Source organism: Macaca thibetana, chromosome 15, assembly GCF_024542745.1.
Source record: "Macaca thibetana thibetana isolate TM-01 chromosome 15, ASM2454274v1, whole genome shotgun sequence".
NCBI classification, from domain to species: domain Eukaryota; kingdom Metazoa; phylum Chordata; class Mammalia; order Primates; family Cercopithecidae; genus Macaca; species Macaca thibetana.
In genome coordinates, this window is record NC_065592.1 from 71,849,502 (window position 1) to 71,867,661 (window position 18,160).

General features: G+C 39.9%; 1 protein-coding gene across 36 annotated transcripts in view; it reads left to right on the forward strand.

Moving 5' to 3' along the window:
• The window catches only part of PTPRD (protein tyrosine phosphatase receptor type D), a 2,337,809-nt gene that overhangs the window by 1,779,069 nt on the left and 540,580 nt on the right, over positions 1–18,160 (forward strand). Inside the window, exon 1 of one of the 36 annotated variants that reach the window (XM_050761931.1) lies at positions 6,680–6,837. The exons of the other annotated variants lie outside the window; for them this stretch is intronic. The gene's annotated coding sequence lies outside the window, so the exon portion shown is untranslated. Of the gene's footprint in view, positions 1–6,679; positions 6,838–18,160 lie in introns of those variants that run through there. 36 annotated transcript variants of the gene reach the window in all.

Sequence of the window (18,160 nt, forward strand, 5' to 3'; positions counted from 1 at the left end):
TGTTTTACTCTCATTTATTTCTCTCTTCCTAACCATTGAATCTTAAAGCACATTCTTTCATTAAGGAGATTCAGCACCCTCTAGAGTAGTGGACTGTGAGTCATTAACAGCCTGAAGCATGTCCGAGTCTTGAGAGATAAGAGTCAGGCTTGTACAAATGAAATTTTAAACAAATGCTGCAGTACTTTTGTATCTTTCTCTTAAACAGTACAAATTTTGGTTGACTATGGAAATAATAATATTGAAGCTTAAAATTTAACTTCCTTCACAGGTGATGTCTCATAATTTGACATTCTACAGATACAGAAACAGAGTTTTCCTTCTTTCAAAGAATCCTGTTACCCCTCCTAAGAACTATCTCTGATTCATTTCATTGTGTTCCCCATTCTTGTGCCATTCAGCAAAATGGAGCCTGCTTCATCAGTTTTTGGTCTCTGTAGAGTGTTCCTTTATTCAGTGATTAATTACTAGCTTTCTGGTGACTTCTTAATCTTTTCCTGTATTTTAAAATATTCTTTCACTTCAGAATTTTCTTACCTAAGATACAAACACTAAGTGGGACATAAGTAACTGCAGTTGCTTTCCTCCCTAATTAGCTTTGCCTTTCCTACTGAAGATATAATTTTAAAAATGTATCAAAACCCATAAAAGTGAAAACTTTAAAACAAACACTAGGCAATTTGTTTCCTCAGTGAAACAAATTTAGAGGTTAAGGTGACAGAAATGTGTTTAGACCTCACATAACTAATAATGCACCCATTTATGTTAGCAATAGTTTTATTTTTAAAAAAGGCTGCAAAATGTACAGATAGGTGGCCTCTAAATGTTTATACTAAATAGAATGAAAAAACAAAACTCATACACAATTTTATTGTTAGGAAACACTGAAATCCACTGCTTAATGTATGCATTAATAGGGCTTCTTGACAAATCACCTGTTAAATTTTAGCTGACAGCTTGTCATATATTAATTATAAATAATTGCAATATATGGCTATCATAATGCATGCAACAAAAAAAAAAACAGGAAAGGTAATTAGAGTATATCCTTTGTTTTCTCCCTTCACTTCTTGCTCACAAGAAAAAAATGACCCAGTGTTTCACTTGGGTTGGGATAGTGCCAATGGTTAATGGAATGCCCCCGTCTACTAAAGAATTTAATGGGAATATCCATTTGTCACAGTCGCATGCTGTAATCTCCAGTAGCAGAGCCAATAGAAAATAGCATCGTACCATAACGTCCTCTACACACTGCAGGTGAGGGTGAAATGCAGCAGCTGAACAGAGCAGTCAGTGGAGGAGGTCTGGCTTTTCTAGGCCTTTCTTTATGAAAGATGTGGGTTTCTTTACTTAAAGAGGACAGTGCTGCCTAACAGCAACAAGAGATGCTGCCTTGAAGAAAAGGAAAGTACATTTTTTTCACATGGGAAAAGAAAGCATAAATGATTGCACAGCATGTCTCAAAATCTTTAGCTGCCTCCTTGTATATGGGAAGCCCACCTGTTTGTAAAGAACCTTTGAGTAGTAGAATTAGAACAGGTGATTTCAATCATCAACTAGTTCTGAGTTTGAGCTTTCAAATCTGCAGAATGGGAGTAATAACACCTAAGCATGCAATGTTACTGGTAGAATCCATAGAACTACATGGGTGAAAAAATTTAGCATGGCACCTGAATTATTATCTTTTCTTCTTTATAATTGAATTTGAATGATAGGGTTGTGTGACTGCTTTATTTTTTATTTTTGAGAGAGTCTGGCTCTGTTGCCCAGGCTGGAGTGCAGTGGTGTGATCTCAGCTCACTGCAACCTCCACCTCCTGGGTTCAAGCAATTCTCCTGCCTCAGCCTCCTGAGTAGCTGGGATGACAGGCATGTGCCACCACGCCCAGATAATTTTTGTATTTTTAGTAAAGATGGGGTTTCACCATGTTGGCCAGGATGGTCTCGAACTCCTGACTTCAGGTGATCTGCCTGTCTTGGCCTCCCAAAGTGCTAGGATTACAGGCGTGAGCCACAGCACCTGGCCATTTATCTTTCTTTTTTTTTTTTTTTTTTTTTTTTTTTTGAGACGGAGTCTCGCTCTGCCGCCCAGGCTGGAGTGCAGTGGCGGGATCTCAGCTCACTGCAAGCTCCGCCTCCCGGGTTCACGCCATTCTCCTGCCTCAGCCTCCCGAGTAGTTGGGACTACAGGCGCCCGTCACCGCACCCGGCTAGTTTTTTGTATTTTTTAGTAGAGACGGGGTTTCACCGTGTTAGCCAGGATGGTCTCGATCTCCTGACCTCGTGATCCGCCCGTCTCAGCCTCCCAAAGTGCTGGGATTACAGGCTTGAGCCACCGCGCCCGGCCCATTTATCTTTCTTATGTGCCAGTTCTGTGTTTGGCCAAAGCAAGCTACTGAGAAATGTTGTATAACTTAAATTTGAAAAACACTCTCTGAAATAAAAATAGTAATACTTGTAGAAGTGAATATTTAAGTTATTTGAGGACTAAAACTATTAATTATTGTTTCATTTATGTATTTAGTAGTAAGTTAATAAAGTATGTTAGACATAAGCTAACACCTATAGGAAAGGGTCTCAGATATTAGTTTTAGTGTTTTATGAAATTTCTCACTACCTTCAGAACACGTCACTTGAATCTATGCTGTGTTTCTCCATTTAGCTGCATTTAATAAAAACCACGGTAGTCCTCACAAAGAAAATATGATTAGCAACAATTTATTCCATACCTTGGTTAATAATTTATCATCACTATACAAGTGAAAATATTGGATTTGAAGTCAAACAGATCTAGGTTCAAAATTCTAGCTTGGCCACTCACTATGTCAGCTTGGCCAAATGACTTATCCTCTCTTGTCCTGTTTCCTCACTTACATAATGGGGCTAATAATACTTAACTGGTGAGGCAGTTAAGATTGGAAATGAGGCAGTGACTTTCAAACTTTTAATCACTAGCCACATGATCAAAAAGGAAGTTTTGCCAAAAAAAAAACCAAAAACAAAAAAACAAAAAAACTTAGTACATATAATGTACTCTGTGTTTTTTCCTACTTTTCTTTCATTTCAGAAATTGTTTATGACCTACTAGATTTGCAACCCACACAAGGTCATGATGTGCCTTTTCAAAAACGGGTGAACTATATAACATGCTTCGCACGATGCTTAGTACATAATACAAGTGTAACAACTGATTACTATTATTGTCATCATGATTATTTTTAGTCTCCTGTTAGGATGCCTCATGATAAATGAGAATAAATCTTCCAAGTACTTCTAGGAACTAACTCCTTTGGATGGGGTCCAAAACAGACTCATACTCATCGTATGCTGAATTATGCACTAGAGGGGGGTGTGCTATAGCAAAGCTCCTGTGTGCTATTTATCACAGAATGTTAGAGCTGGAAGGGAACTAAGAAAATGTCTTGTCCTATTGCTTCATTTTTCCTTCATGTAAGTATTTGGAGTTTTTAAATATTCTATATGTATTGCTCACTGATAAGTTGGAAAACTGGCTTCTTTGATCCAGAATGTGGAGGTGATGAACAGTTGGTGGGATGGAGGGCACTGGATCATGATATCTGAGTTCTTGTCCTGCTTCTGGCACCAAATAGTTGGATGATTTTAAATTCTCAGGGTCTTCGTTTCTTTACCTGCAAAAATGAGGTAATTTCAACAAAAGATTAGCCTGCTTCTGATGTTCTTTGACTTAAAATTTCCAAATGGCAAACCAGTCCAGAAGTTTAATAGATGCTGCAGCATTAGGACACTCTTTTGTTGTAAATCTGCTCTGAATATATTAACACGTGTGTAGCAGGCTGCAGTCTCACTTCCATTACTGCTCAGATGAGCAGAGAAACTTTGGCTTCTCTATTTGCTGTACCTCCCGTTCTTCAGCAGCATCACCCTGAATAATTCTCAGTCTCATTCGTATAATAATAACTCAGACTCTGCAGTCACCTTAACCCATCCCTACTTCTTTCTCTAAGATGTTTGGTTGCAGTAGGGACAAGAACATCTAGGACTTCACAGTGTCAGAAAAGTTGCGCTTATGCCATTTACTTGTACTGTCCTCTGCATATCCCCTGATTTCTGGGTCCCTTTTCTACTTGCTTGTTGCTCTCCTTGGTAACAATCATCACTGAGTTTTCGAGCTAGTTTAAATCGCTACCAGTGGTGTAAGATGATATTTCCTCAACTATGTTCCCAGATAGCAGTCAGATTTACCAGCTGGGTTCTTCTTAAATGAGGTCAGATCCGCAGGCAGAGGGATACATTTCTTTCCCACAAAAGTAACAGCAAAGGAATATTAGGGGTTTTAAAACTTTCTGTTTCTCTAACATGCAACTTTGGATGAAAGTGGGATTGCCAGTTTATGGGGGCGCATGTGGCAATGAGAAAGCCAAGTTGGAGTTTACATCTTGGGTGGAATCACCTGTGGGGAGGCTGAGATTTCTGGATCCATCCTTAGGTCACAGGGGGCAGGTGTCCATCATCCCTGCACAGCTTTTCAGCTGCTGTGAAATCAGAATGATTGGAGGGTAAACCTAGCTTGGAGGCTTGCACAGGAATTGATTTCTTCCTGATTTTCACTATGACGCTAACCATAAAAAAACAAAAACAAAAAACCAAGAGACAATCATGCCAGGATGCTCCTCCCCCACCCCCAAATTGCTAGAAAACTGAACTTCGTTTAGCGAGATTCTTTTAAAAAATATGTGACTTATTTTTGGAGTACATAGGGGGCAGAGGATTACTGACCAATCCTTTGGTGGCTTTCAACAGCACAGCATGCAGATGGTGGAAATAAATGGGCAGCTTGAGAAAACAGTCAGGATGCTGGATCATTAAGTCAAATCTAAGGGGGTCTGTTTACGTTTGCTCTTTCAAAGACAGCCTGGAGTCTGCAGGAATAAGTATTGTGTGTATGTGCTGGCCTGAACATAGAATGAGCAATCGAGGTGGCTGGTGAGCTCTAGCTTTACTTTATTTAACCGTTCTGACCAAGTTTCTAATAAATTTTGATGGGCCAACTGCCAATGGTGGCTTCCAGCTGCTGACTTTTTCCACATGTTGGAGATCCTGTGAGTAGCGAAGAAGGTTAAAATCCATCTCTTAGCTAACAACACACACAGTGCACCTTAGTCACCTTGGGTTGTGTGGATGAAGAGTGCATAGCCCAACAACTGGGTGCTTGTCTAGGGAAGAGGGTGTTATAGTGTCCTTCAGAGAAGCTGAGGAGCACTGCATTTCCAACATCATAAAAGCAAGTGGCACGATAGCAAAACAAGTTATCACACTAAGATTTTGGTTCAATACTTCCCTGCCTTCCTCGTTGCCTTCAAAGTGGATCCTACAAGCATCCCCGAAGGAGGCTGCCAAGGTGAACTGGGGCGGACACAAACTGTGTTTCATTAAAGCACGTTCCTTATATTATTATCACTGCTGTGAAGAGGGCGCGACCAGCATTTTTTCCTCCTTTGCGCTGGGACGCAGAGCAGGAAGCGCCCGGGTGTGCATCTCTTAGGAGATGAGTGAATCTGTTGGAGAGGGTCTTTTCTGGCCTGGTGGATGAATGCTGGGGAGTGACGTCACCCCGCCCCCTCCTCTGGTGTGTGTGTGTGTGTGTGTGTGTGTGTGTGTGTGTGTGTGTGTTTGTGTTGCCTCCTTCACCCACCACTCCTGCCTGCCCCTCCTTCATCCAGCTCTCTGGCCCTTTCAGTGGGTCAGTGGTCCAGATTCAGGGATTCGCCAGCAGGCGCAGCGGGCCCAGCTCTCCCCGCGTCCGGGCGCACCCACACTCACACTCACGCGCAGGCAACGCGCACACACAATCCCCCAGCGCTGGAGCACAGCAATACCGTGGGATCCCCAGCACGTTACGAGGATTTTAGAAATCACCCAGACAAGGAAACAAAGAGAGAAGCCTTTCCAATTACTTTCCTGGGCTTTTTTGTTTAATTTCCCCCACCAAACCACCTCGTCTGCAGCCGTAACTACCAGGTTCACGCCAGGTCCAAAGACTGGGCTGGGCTGGCCACCCCACCTCCCGGCCCTTGACTCTGTTCGGGCCCTTTCCCAGGCGTCGCCTCGCACCCCTCTCCCCCCACGAGCCTCAGTTTCTGGTTACCTCGCGTGCGCTTCACTTTTGGGGGGAAGAAGAGAAGAAGGGGAGGGAGGCACCGAGGGGGGCAGCCGAGTTGCTATTTGTGGCCAAAGAATCCGCTTTAAAAGAAGAGGCAGCAGGAAGGAGGAAACAGGAGAGGCGGAGGGAGGAGAGGAGACGCGGCCCCGGACCCCCCAGCCGCGAGCGGCGGAGCATCGAAGAGCGGGAGGAGGAGGAAAAGGAGGAGGAGGAGGGAGAGGAGACAAACGGCGGCGGCGGCGGCAGCGGCAGCGAGAGAAACGGGCGCCGGGCGAGCAGGAGGAGCGAGAGGAGGAGAAACCGCCGCGGAAGCCGCGGGCTCAGAAGGGCCAAGAGGACGGCCCGAGAAGAGGAGGAGGAGGCGGAGGAGGAGGAAAAGGGGGTAGGGGTGGAGGGAGGGCGGGGGGACGCGCTCCCTTGGATGCTGGATTTCGGGTTTTTGGACTCACTCGCTGACTCTCTTCTACTTCCTCGCTCTGGACTGGGCTGGCCGCACGAGGGCTGGGCGGCGGCGGCGACCAGGGGGGCTTCCGCGGCAGCGGCCGCTGCTCCGCGGGATTAAATTGGCCGCCCGGAGGCGGCGGCGCGGGCCGGCGCCGGCTGCGCGGCCGTGGCAGGGCGCGAAGGCGCTGGAGGAAAGTGCTGGTGGCGGCGCGGGAGGCGGTGGCGGCTGCTGCCCAGAGCCAACATGACCAGGTAAGTCCCTGGAACTGACCCCGTCCGCCCCGCTGTGTTCTCCCCTCTGGCTGCTCGGGAATCGCCCTGCGCGCAGCTCCGGCTGCCGGCGCCTCCCCGGCCAGAGCGACAAGCTCCCGCTTCCGCGAGCCCGGCGCCCGGGCAGCGGAGCGCACAGTTTGCTCCTCTGAACCTCCTCGGGCAGAGGTCCTCCCCTGCAGGGTTCACTTCTCGCCTGAAACCTTAGACCCGGGAGAGAGGCGACTCTAGAGAATGGGGGTGTCCGGGTATGTGTATTTGTGCGACCCCCGCTTTCTCCTCCTAGGGTGGGCGTAGTATTGGGGGGGAATGGTGGAGCAGTGGGGCAATGCACCCTTACCCAGGGATCCTGCCACCGCCTTTTTTAAAGGCAGGGATTACTGTTTTAAGGAGGGCTGATTACGGTGAGGGGGCGATTTCTTTTTCTTTCTTTCCTCTGAACTAGTGGGGAGAAGGAGAAATAACAGGAATCAAAGTCTACGCAGCTGCCATAGAGGAGGGGGATTGTTTGGGAGACCTTTCCGTGGCAGAATCAAAGCTCGTAGTTCAGCTGCGGGAATCTGGTGCACTTAACACACACATTCATTCCGTAGGGAAGGGGACGCATCATTTGTAATGAAGAGGCAAAGTTGTAGGAAACAATTTAAAAAGAAAGCCACGAACAAACCAAAGATTCTTTGCTTTCCTATAGATTTATTGTAGCTTTTATGTAGGTGTGTAGAAAACTTGCATTGCTTCTCTGGACGTTGATTTTCATTTAAAAACACAAACATGTGAAGTCAGTTTTTAAGTCTTAGGCTTAAAATCTCGAACACCAAGTGTGAGCTTGGCTTTCACTAATTGGGTGTTTCAGAATTCCAGATAGTAGTTCCATTCTCCAAAACCAGGACTATCACAATCCACTTGTATTGTTTCCAGTTCGCCTCCCAGTACGCTACTTGCCAAATGTCTCTTGTTTTCTAAAATTCTCAGAGTAATCCCCCAGCCTCATCTACAGTTTGCACCTTAAGTATCTAGGAAGATTCCTGAGGGATCGTTCTCCTTGTATTTCCTATTAAAGTTATATATATATATACATGTATTTACATGCCCAAAGACACAGTGCCAGTGACTTAACAGAGTGTAGCTAACACATTTTGAACCTCTGAAAGGCTAGTAACTGCTTATGACTGGAGATAGATTTGCTGTTAGATTTACTGAGCTACAAATGTGGACTTTACCCTTTGGTGTGTTCTTTTCTAACCATCCTGTAGCACGTCTGTGGGGAGTTAGTTCAATCACAGATACTTCTGACCATTTTGAGTATTTTTTCTCTGTTTCAAAGTGCACACACCAACCACTCAACTTGAGTAAAACAAGGATGATATACCAAGACTTGAAACATTCTGATGTAAAGGGATCTGTAGATGATAATAACTTAAGATTAAGTTGTATATGTAATATAATAATATCCAGTAAAAGACTTAGTATCTTACTTACTTTGAATATATATTCTGTTTTATGCTACAGACACTATAGCAAAAAGAACACATTTTCAGTGCTCCGTGTCTGACTTACGGAAACAGACATCCTAAATGGACAGTGAAATTTTCCCTACCTCCCACATTCCATAATTATGTACTGTACTTTGCTTTTCAATGGAGCTAGCAATTCTGTGGCAGATTTCTTAAATTCACCCTCATGCTATCAGCTATTATTGTACTTTCAAAGTGTGAAATTGACAAGCTGGTCAGTTTCATGAATTCAGCTGTCAGATTGTGTCCAGTTAAAAATTGCTAAAAGCTGTAAATGTGCCTGCCTGGAATTTTCTTTTGTGAAGGAAGGACAGCAAGGGGATGGGGGATTAATGGGTGTTATTAATTGTAGATCTTTTAAAATAGGTGCACTCCAATGTGAGTTGTATCACTGGCTGTTATTGGGAAATACGTTTAGATTTTTACTCCTGTAAAAGTGGCATTCAATTTTTATCTGTATCTTATTTTAAATAGTACTTTACACAGAAATCATCTGTTCTTATAGCCCTTAGTAATATATAATAGGAATAAGATTCAAAGAGGAACAGTGTCTCTCTCAAATATATTTTAATATAGTTGAGTAATGTATTACTTTTGCATGACATGTAAAGAGGTGGATGAATTAAACGTTTCATTGTGTAGGTTATGTAACACAGATTCTTCTTGGGCCAGAGCAGTTGTGCAGTTACTCAAGTAATGAAATGCAGCAATTTATTTTAATATATGTGCATTAGAGTAGATAACCATAGATGTAAAACTGCTTAAAGTATTAAATACAGTGATTTGATTTGCCTTTTAAGATGGACTCTTATTTAAATCCAGAATATCTCAAAGTCTGGAACTAAGAATTGGAATCCCCTCATCTGCTGCTATTTGCTAAGCCACTAGGGGCCTGTATAACTGTTCTTATATCCAGGAGGTATCCTGGTATGGCATATGCAAAGCCTTCCTAGAGAGACATTAAAAAAAAAAAATCACGTAGGCATTCCCCCCAAGTTTTTGTTTTTTCCTTTTTAATACATTAACTCATACTCTGATGCTAGTTATAGACAATGATTGAAGACTATTTCAAGAATTTTATTTAGGGCTTCTCTGACACTATGATTTTCATATAGAGTGTGAAAAATAGAAAAGAGAAAAGGTATTGGTGCAAATTCATATGTGATTCCAGTTCTCAGTGTATGGCAAAGATAAACAAGAAGGAACATTAATAACTTTTCTTTATTGGACTGATAAGGATGTCATTTGCATAATGTAGGGTTAAAAGATAAATGAAGCAGAATTACTTTAAGGGAAGTATAGGCATAGATTGATGATGTGATTAAACTAGCTTTGTAAGCGCTGTACAAGTTTGTATGGAAAGAGAATCTGAGGCTGTGACCACAGTTTAGTCAGCACTTGAGGGACCTGGACTGAAGACGCACTATACATTCTTAAGTGTCAGTTTCACAGATTTGAAATCGACCAGCCATGGCAATCTTGAGAGACATTAGGCAGTAAGGTCAAGTATACTTAAACTGTTCTTTCGTTGATTTTCAGTTTTTCAAAGTGACAAGGGTGACTATTTGTAAAAGAGTACCCTGTAAGTATTTGCATATTAGATTTCCTTCAGACCAAACTTGATTTATCAAACCATTGGACAATTCTATTTTTAAAAGGATTCTATGCATAAATAAGAATTCATTAACACAATCACATATGAAAAGTGTCATTTCAAGAAAGGTGACTATTTCAAAGATGATTTCATTTTAAAACTATCCTTCCTTAGTTTATCTTTTATTTTAAAACCTTCTTTAGTTTCATTGTGTATTTGCAGATAGTATAAGAGTCAAGTGTGTGTGTGTGCTCGTGTGCTCTAACTTGTGATCCTAGGAGCATCAGGCTTAGGTTTACACTTAAAATATCTATGCAGATAACCTTTAATGGTGGTACCTTTTCAATTCCCAACAGTTTCTGGGAATCTCGAAAATGAACTTTACGTTTTATGTAGTGTACTCAACTTAGTGGTCACAAAATATACAGGATTTGTGTTACATGCCCAGATATAAGAAGTGCTAAATATAGATATAATTATCCAGTTTTCCCAGAGTATTCAAAGAATGCTTTACTTTTTCCTATGTTCTTAAAGTGACAACAGTTACATGTGATTTAAGCCAAATTTATTCTGAATCTCTTTTGGTTTTATAGAGTTATTTACCTTTTTTTGTTGTTATTTCATCTTCTTACTGTTCAGTTTCTTTGAAAAAATCTTGTAGGAAAGCTACTTACTTGTGACGGCAAAGAGGCAGCTTGCTGCCTCAAGCAAAACCAGTGTTTTAAAACATTCTTTTTTATATTATCAGTGATTTGCCAAGAAAGAGCAAAGAGAAGAGTTATTCTCTCTGTGAACTACAAGATTGAGAATTCCTATATAACACATCAACTGAAGAAATCTGATAATGTGGAAGAAGACTGCTTAGAAGGGATTTGTTAGTAAATTTCATTTTAACAAGCATCACTTGTTTAAGCTTCTGTAATTTCATGGCATAGTGACATTTCTACCAAAGGATAGGTTTGTTTGGGATACATTTTCTATATGGGTAATCTCATTTGCTTCTAATTAGTAGTTGGTAACACTTATTAAAATGTCATGCTTGGCTTACATTTATTTCCATAAAGTGTCCAAATTCTCTCCCTTTTTTAAAAAAATAAAAATGCATTTCAGCTTTCCACAATTAAGCCCTTAAGATAGCTAAAAGAATATATGACTTGTGCTTCCTGATTGTTCATTATATGAAATTATAGCCTCAGATGTAAAAGTTCAGCATTTTCTTTGCGTCATAAGTCTTGGGAAGGTCAAAGAGCAAGTGCTTATATGTTACAACAGTCTCTGACCTAATGTAACCTAAATAATAATGTCATCACAATGGCGCTAGACTGGAGAATTAATGAAATAGAATTCTTACAAAACATAGTTCACAAAATTACATTTAAGACCTGTGTCTCTCATTTCCCCCTTAATATATTACCCATTTGCTTTCAAGAAATCAACAGCTTACATTTTTTTCTCAACATTTTATTTATAAAATATTTTTAAGACTTAGACATTACGTACTTTACGTATTACATCTGTGTGTACTGCCACACTCCTCGAAGCGACTCACAGGAAAAAAAAATGGACTGAAACAATGCCTGCAATGCCTCCCTCCTCCCTCACAAAATGATTAATTCTGTATCTTCCTGTTCATGATTTTTAGTTTGATGCTAATACATTTAATAGGACCATATTAATACTATTCAGTTTGCCTGTGACATTTCGAAAATTAACAAAAGGGGGAAAAAAGAGAGAGACAGCAAAACTGAGCTTTTTCATGGCTTTTTAACCTCTGCTGTCCTTCAAATCAAATCCCTTTGTGTCATAGATGAGTAAACTAAATGAAAAAGATGACAATTTGGAAAGCTAAGACAGCTCATTCTGTCTGTAAACTAGTAGGTCATGTATACCGGCAGGCAAATAGTATTGAGACAACTTATGTCCTTCCCTCTTCACCTTCGACAAGCAAGCCTTGCTGTCCTTTGTAAATGGCTGCTTTTAGGTAGCGGGTCCCCACTTTGGCTCCTCCAGCATTTACAACAAAATGTAAGAGCCAAAGCAGCCATCTGAGTCAAGGCTTTCTCTTAGTTCTTTGAACTCATTGATCAGAAAGGCTAAGTTTGCTTCTTCCTTGACATTCAGATAACAATGTCAGGAGCATTGTGACCTTTGCCACATGGCTATTTACTAGATTTAACTCTTGTAACTCTGTCAGTTGCATGAGATTGATTAAATTTATAAATTCTCAATTGTCTTTTTTTTTTTTTTAATTAACATCCCTTGAGCTATGTTCTTTAATGTAGCAGTAGCTAACTAAATTGAGATTTGGGAATTGTATTTAGGAAAGAGCATTTCTCAGTACTGCTTTGGGGTTTGGAGAAATTGTACTTTCAAATACATAAAATGATCCTCTATAATGATTGGATCACAAGTAACAAGAGACATCTTTTTTTTTTTTTTAAGCCATCAGTAGATGGATTTCATTTATTAACTAAAAAGGTTATATTAGTAATGATTTTATAAATGGTTGGAAATCAGTTATTGTTAATTCTCATTTAACCATGCATGCATATAATACATATTAAGATGATGCTAAAGAATTGCAAAATCTTGACCAGTTTCCTTTCTTTTTAGGCTACAGTGAAAAGAACATTCAGTTCTTCTTACAGGAAGAACTAAATTTATGCCTCAGTTCTGCCACTTATTATCTGTGAGATCTTGGAGGCAATGATAAAACATTTCAGAATCTTAGTTTCATCGTCTGTAAAATGGAGGGAATAACCTTACATGTAATGAATATCCAGTTTGGTTATACATATTTATCTTATTTTCTATTTTAAATTTAGGTAATTCTTGAATGTAGAAGTCATGTAATGAACATAGTATATTCAAGAACACTAGTTCCTATGATACAGTTCTGTTGTCTTCAGCTATTTGTTAAAAGTTATTGCCACCTGACTTAAAAATTAAGATCTGTGGGATATGGATGTTTTGTCTACATTTATCCTGTTGGCATTCTGTGTGTACTACTATAATTAGTGTAGTTGCTAGAACTATCTTTTTCTGCTTAGCACATTTATTAAAGGCTGTACATATTAGCGTGGCATGGTATGCTTATCTTAGCCTTTAAAGCAAAAGCTAGAAATAATTTTACCTAGAATGCACAAAGAGAACATTTCTCTTTAAGTCTAAATTTTACTGATATATTCCTGAGGATATTTGATTTGGAGTTTCAGTTTGGGGGAAGAAATGTTTAGAAAAGCAGTTAATTAAAATACTGAAGCAGAATAAGTGCCTTTTTTTAAATTTAATGGTAGTACATCTTAGAAAGCTGCTTAGACTTTTGGCCAGTGCAGCTGTCCTTCCCTGAAATATCAGGTTTCAAGAGCAATGATGGATGGTGGGTGCCTGTAGCCAGTTGTGGGGTTTGCTCTGAGGTCAAATGTATTGATGGAGGCAAGGAATTTACTGCCTTCTGTCTCCCTAAGATTCACCAGTAGAATTTTACAGGGAGAAATTAGACTAGACACATCAAATGCTGATCCAGTGTCTGCTTATAGGTCAACAAGACATTTGTTTTCAATGTTTAAAATAAAAATTTTCTCTGTCTTTCTACCTACTGGCCCATCCCAACTAAAGGGACATTTTGAGTATGCTCTAATGATTTCTTACTACGTGAGTAGATACTGGCCTCCCTGTGAAAACACATTCCAACTACTTGTAGTAGTAACTTAAATATTATTAGAGAATTTTAAGAGAAAAACCAATTGAGACTTCTCTGGTCAAAATAGCTCATTATGATTTTGTAGATACATTGATTAATGTCTTATTTTAAAAAGATCTATCAAGATTATTTGGCTAGCTAGAAATAAGAGTAGTTTGTTGGATGTATCTTAAATATTCTAAATCTACTTACTGGCCAGGTAACCATTTTTGCTTTTCTTGGGGAGGGGGAAGAAAAGAGGCAACTATGTTTTTCTAGAGGAATAAAATATTGGAAGCATCTTCCATTGGAAATATGCCATGGATGGAAGTTGTTCTTTGTGAGTTACTTCTTTGACACTCACTGTCTTCATCAACATGGAACTCTATCTCCATTTGATGTTTGGCATCTATGTCTCCATCTCCATTCTAAACTCTTTTATTTTCATTTTATCTATATCCCCTTTCAGGCGGCTGTCTGTACTGTCTCCTGCCATATCTCCATCAACTTCTCATAGAAACAATAATTTCTACATAGATAACCTTCAAAATAAATTTCCTCACTTGTCTCTGGAGTTCCAGACTTGCATTTCTATCTGCTTGTTACATGATTGGGAAATGGGAGGCTCTCCTGTATCCCAAACATTGTATTTTGTAAACCCAAAATATTATCTTCCATCCATATCTACTTCCCTTTTCTTCATACTTCATCTGAGTTATCCCTTGATTAGAAACCTTGGTATTATCCCTATCTCTTTTCTTCCTTTTATTCTTGTCCTCAGGCAATTTTGTAGATTCTGTTCCTGTAACCTTTTTACTTTATTTCCTTTCCATTTCTACCTTTCCTATGTGTTCCGCACTCCATAGACAGCTTCTTATGTGGTTTTTGTGTTTTCTCATTTCTCCTGTTTGAGTCTTCCTAATTTTTGCTTTATGAAAGGCAAATTTACTCAAGTCTACTTGATCAAGTGCTCAATACTCAACACAGCCATCAGAGCCCTTTGCAGTCTGCTCCCAAATTCCATGTCCAGCCTTCCCCCTCGCCATAGCTCTGTGATACTCTGCTCTTGTGCAGTATCACATTCCCTGCAGTCATTGAGGAGGCTGTGCTTTTGGGCACCTCTTTGGTTCTACCAATACTGTTCCTGGAAGCTTCTTTCTCTTACCAGCTGTCCTCAATTGTATCCACTGATATCCTATTATTCTCTCATTTTCTAATGCTCAGCTCAAGTGGTATTCCTTTTATTTGAATTGAGTTGAACTAAAGAATTTTGGGCCAGGCGCGGTGGCTCACGCCTGTAATCCCAGCACTTTGGGAGGCCAACATGGTTGGATCACGAGGTCAGGAGATCGAGACCATCCTGGCTAACATGGTGAAACCCCGTCTCTACTAAAAATACAAAAAATTAGCCGAGCATGGTGGTGGGCACCTGTAATGCCGGCTACTCGGGAGACTGAGGCAGGAGAATGGCATGAACCAGGGAGGCAGAGGTTGCAGTAAGACGAGATGGAACCACTATACTCCAAACTGGGCAACAGAGCGACACTTCGTATCAAAAAAAAAAAAAGCTTTCTTTGAGTTGAATATAATTGAAACCATAAAATGTCAAGAATAATTATTCATTAGAAACCTCTCACAATGCTCAGGACCCTGAGATAGGTAAAAAATTAAAATTTCTTTATGGGGAAAAATTTCATTAATTTTCTCAAGTTTACAGGTATAGCGTTAGTGGTTGATATATAATACTTGTAATAGTGACTATTTCTAAAATTTACTGAGCATTTATTATGTGCGAGGCATTCTGCTTAGTATCTCACCTTCAGTATTATGTTTAATCTCTAAAATAACATTCTGTGTAAGTCAGCTGGTTTTATTATCATCATTTCATGGAAGAGCGTTGTTCCATGGAGAGATTAAGTAATTTGCCCAAGGTTGCATAGATAAAGGTAATAAAGATGGGACATAGAGTCAAGATTTTAAGTCAAGCATACCAACTTTTATCTGTTTCACTCACTGTTAGCCTCCTCACTTTCGTATATGACATGATTTTTAAAAATATTTATCTCACATCGTCCAGGCAAGTACACCCAATGGCATGGTGCTTTCTTGACTCAAATTCAAGAAAAATCTATGTTTGGAGGCTGAGACAGGAGGATTACTTGAGCCCAGGAGTTTAAGACCAGCTTGGGCAACATAGCAAGACCCTGTCTCTTTCAAAAAAAAAAAAAAAAATTAACCAGATATGGTGATGTGCACTTGTGGTGTCAGCTATTTGGGAAGCTGAGATGGGGGAGGATCGCTTAAGTCCAGGAGATCAAGGCTGCAGTGAGCTGGGATCATGGCACTGCATTCTAGTCTGTATAACAGAGCAAGATTCTGTCTCAGAAAGCAAAAAACTAAAAAAAAAAAAAAAAGAAAAGAAAGAAAAAGAAAAATCTTAAGCATTATGCACATTGTCTCTCTACCATTTCTGAAGAGTATCTTCTGTTCCTTTCTCTGCTTGGTACTGGAGGCATTGAAAAAATGTGTTTTTACCAAAGGGGTTTTGATTTGATGACCTTTTTTTTTTCTGCAGATGGCCTCCAGCTCTAAAATTTTATGCTTTTCAGGCAGTGATACAACTGCCTGAGCTCTGGGGTCAGTCCTGGAGCAGAAGTGTTTAAATGAAATATTTCCACCAAGAATAGTTTTTAAAATCACAAAGGCTGCCATTTTCATAGCTGCCCAACAGGTAAGAAATCAGAAGCATTTTTATAAAGAGAAATATAGATCCAGCAGGGATATCTGAAGAGCAGCCACCCATCAAAGAAATGGAATTATGCCAAGTGACTGTTACATATGCATTCCGCTTATTGGCAGCCTACCCTATACCATTTTATCTGAGAAACTTTTGTCAATTATAATGTCTTCTAAAATACTCTTGTTTTCACTTCACCCGTGAGTTTCATTATCAATAAGGATGGGTGATTTGATTATTTTTTCCATTTAACCTATTTTATAATAGTTTAGCCTTTCTCCTTTTCTGTAAGTCCTCAGAGAACTATTTCTGATTAATTATGGTTTTATAAATAATAAAATACAGGATCTTATATTTGTTTGATGATTTGGAAAATTGTTTTTTCTCTGACAAGAAGGCACCCTGAAGTTTTAAATCAGACATGGCACATAAATAAAGTTACATGGAAAATTATTTGGTCTTTTATGGCTTTCGTAATATCTGAACAATTAAGTCTTCTTTGCCCAGGTTTCTAAAATGCTTCTCACATGCATACACTGGCCTATTTAGCCATATGTTTTTCTACCAGTTAATCTATAAACATAACTTCCTAGAAGCATGAAGCAGGGTGTACTTTTTTAGGTGATATGTAGCAAGGGTTTTTTAATAGTTAGGTTGTCAATACACATTTTAAAATAATACTTATAAATTAAGAATGGCAACTTTAATAAATACTGTTATGTATATTCTGTTACTGATTTAAGAAAGGATTGCTTAAGTTTATTTTAATCCGACTTTTACTATTTAACAGACTCGACCTGAATTTGATTTATATGTACCAAAAAAAAAAAAAAAAAACAATTTTAGGAAAATATTAATTTAAATTTTGAATTTTATCACTCAAAATCTGTTTTCTCTGAGTGACACTTGTGTTATATCAAGGATACCAAAATACATACTAACTTCCTTTCCACTAAATTATTCACTGTCTTTTCATGTTACTAGGTATCATCTGTTGAAAGGTCCCCATCTTCTCATGCTTGGGTTGCAGTCTCCTTGTGTTTGGTTTTGACCTAACCACAATTGCTTCTCTGCTCTGCAGCCAACATGATCTTTAAGAAACTCAAGGCCGGGCGCGGTGGCTCACGCCTGTAATCCCAGCACTTTGGGAGGCCGAGACGGGCGGATCTCGAGGTCAGGAGATCGAGAACCATCCTGGCTAACATGGTGAAACCCCGTCTCTACTAAAAATACAAAAAAACTAGCCGGGTGTGGTGGCGGGCGCCTGTAGTTCCAGCTACTTGGTAGGCTGAGGCAGGAGAATGGCGAGAACCCAGGAGGCGGAGCTTGCAGTGAACTGAGATCGGGCCACCGCACTCCAGCCTGGGCGACTGAGCAAGACTCCATCTCAAAAAAAAAAAGAAACTCAAATCTGATCAAGTCATTCCTTGCTTTCAAATATTTCAGTGGCTCCCTGTTCCTTCTGTAAAAAGCTTGAAATATTCCTTACCAAAAGATACCTGGCCTTTGATGTCCTTTCCTCTGCTTTGTCTCTTGCCACCTTGCCATCCTCATATTCGTTTTCTCTTCCCCACTCCTTCCATCCCTAACACACACACACTTGAACCGTACTAAAGTATTTGCTGTTTCCCAGATGTACCACGTTGACTCTTTCTACTGTAATTTTGAGCGTGCTGTCTCTCTTCCATATGGAATGTCCCCACCCCTTCCATTTATGACTGATTTTTTTCCTTCCTTCAGTGCATAGCTTAGCTCACAACTCTTCCCAGAAAATTTCC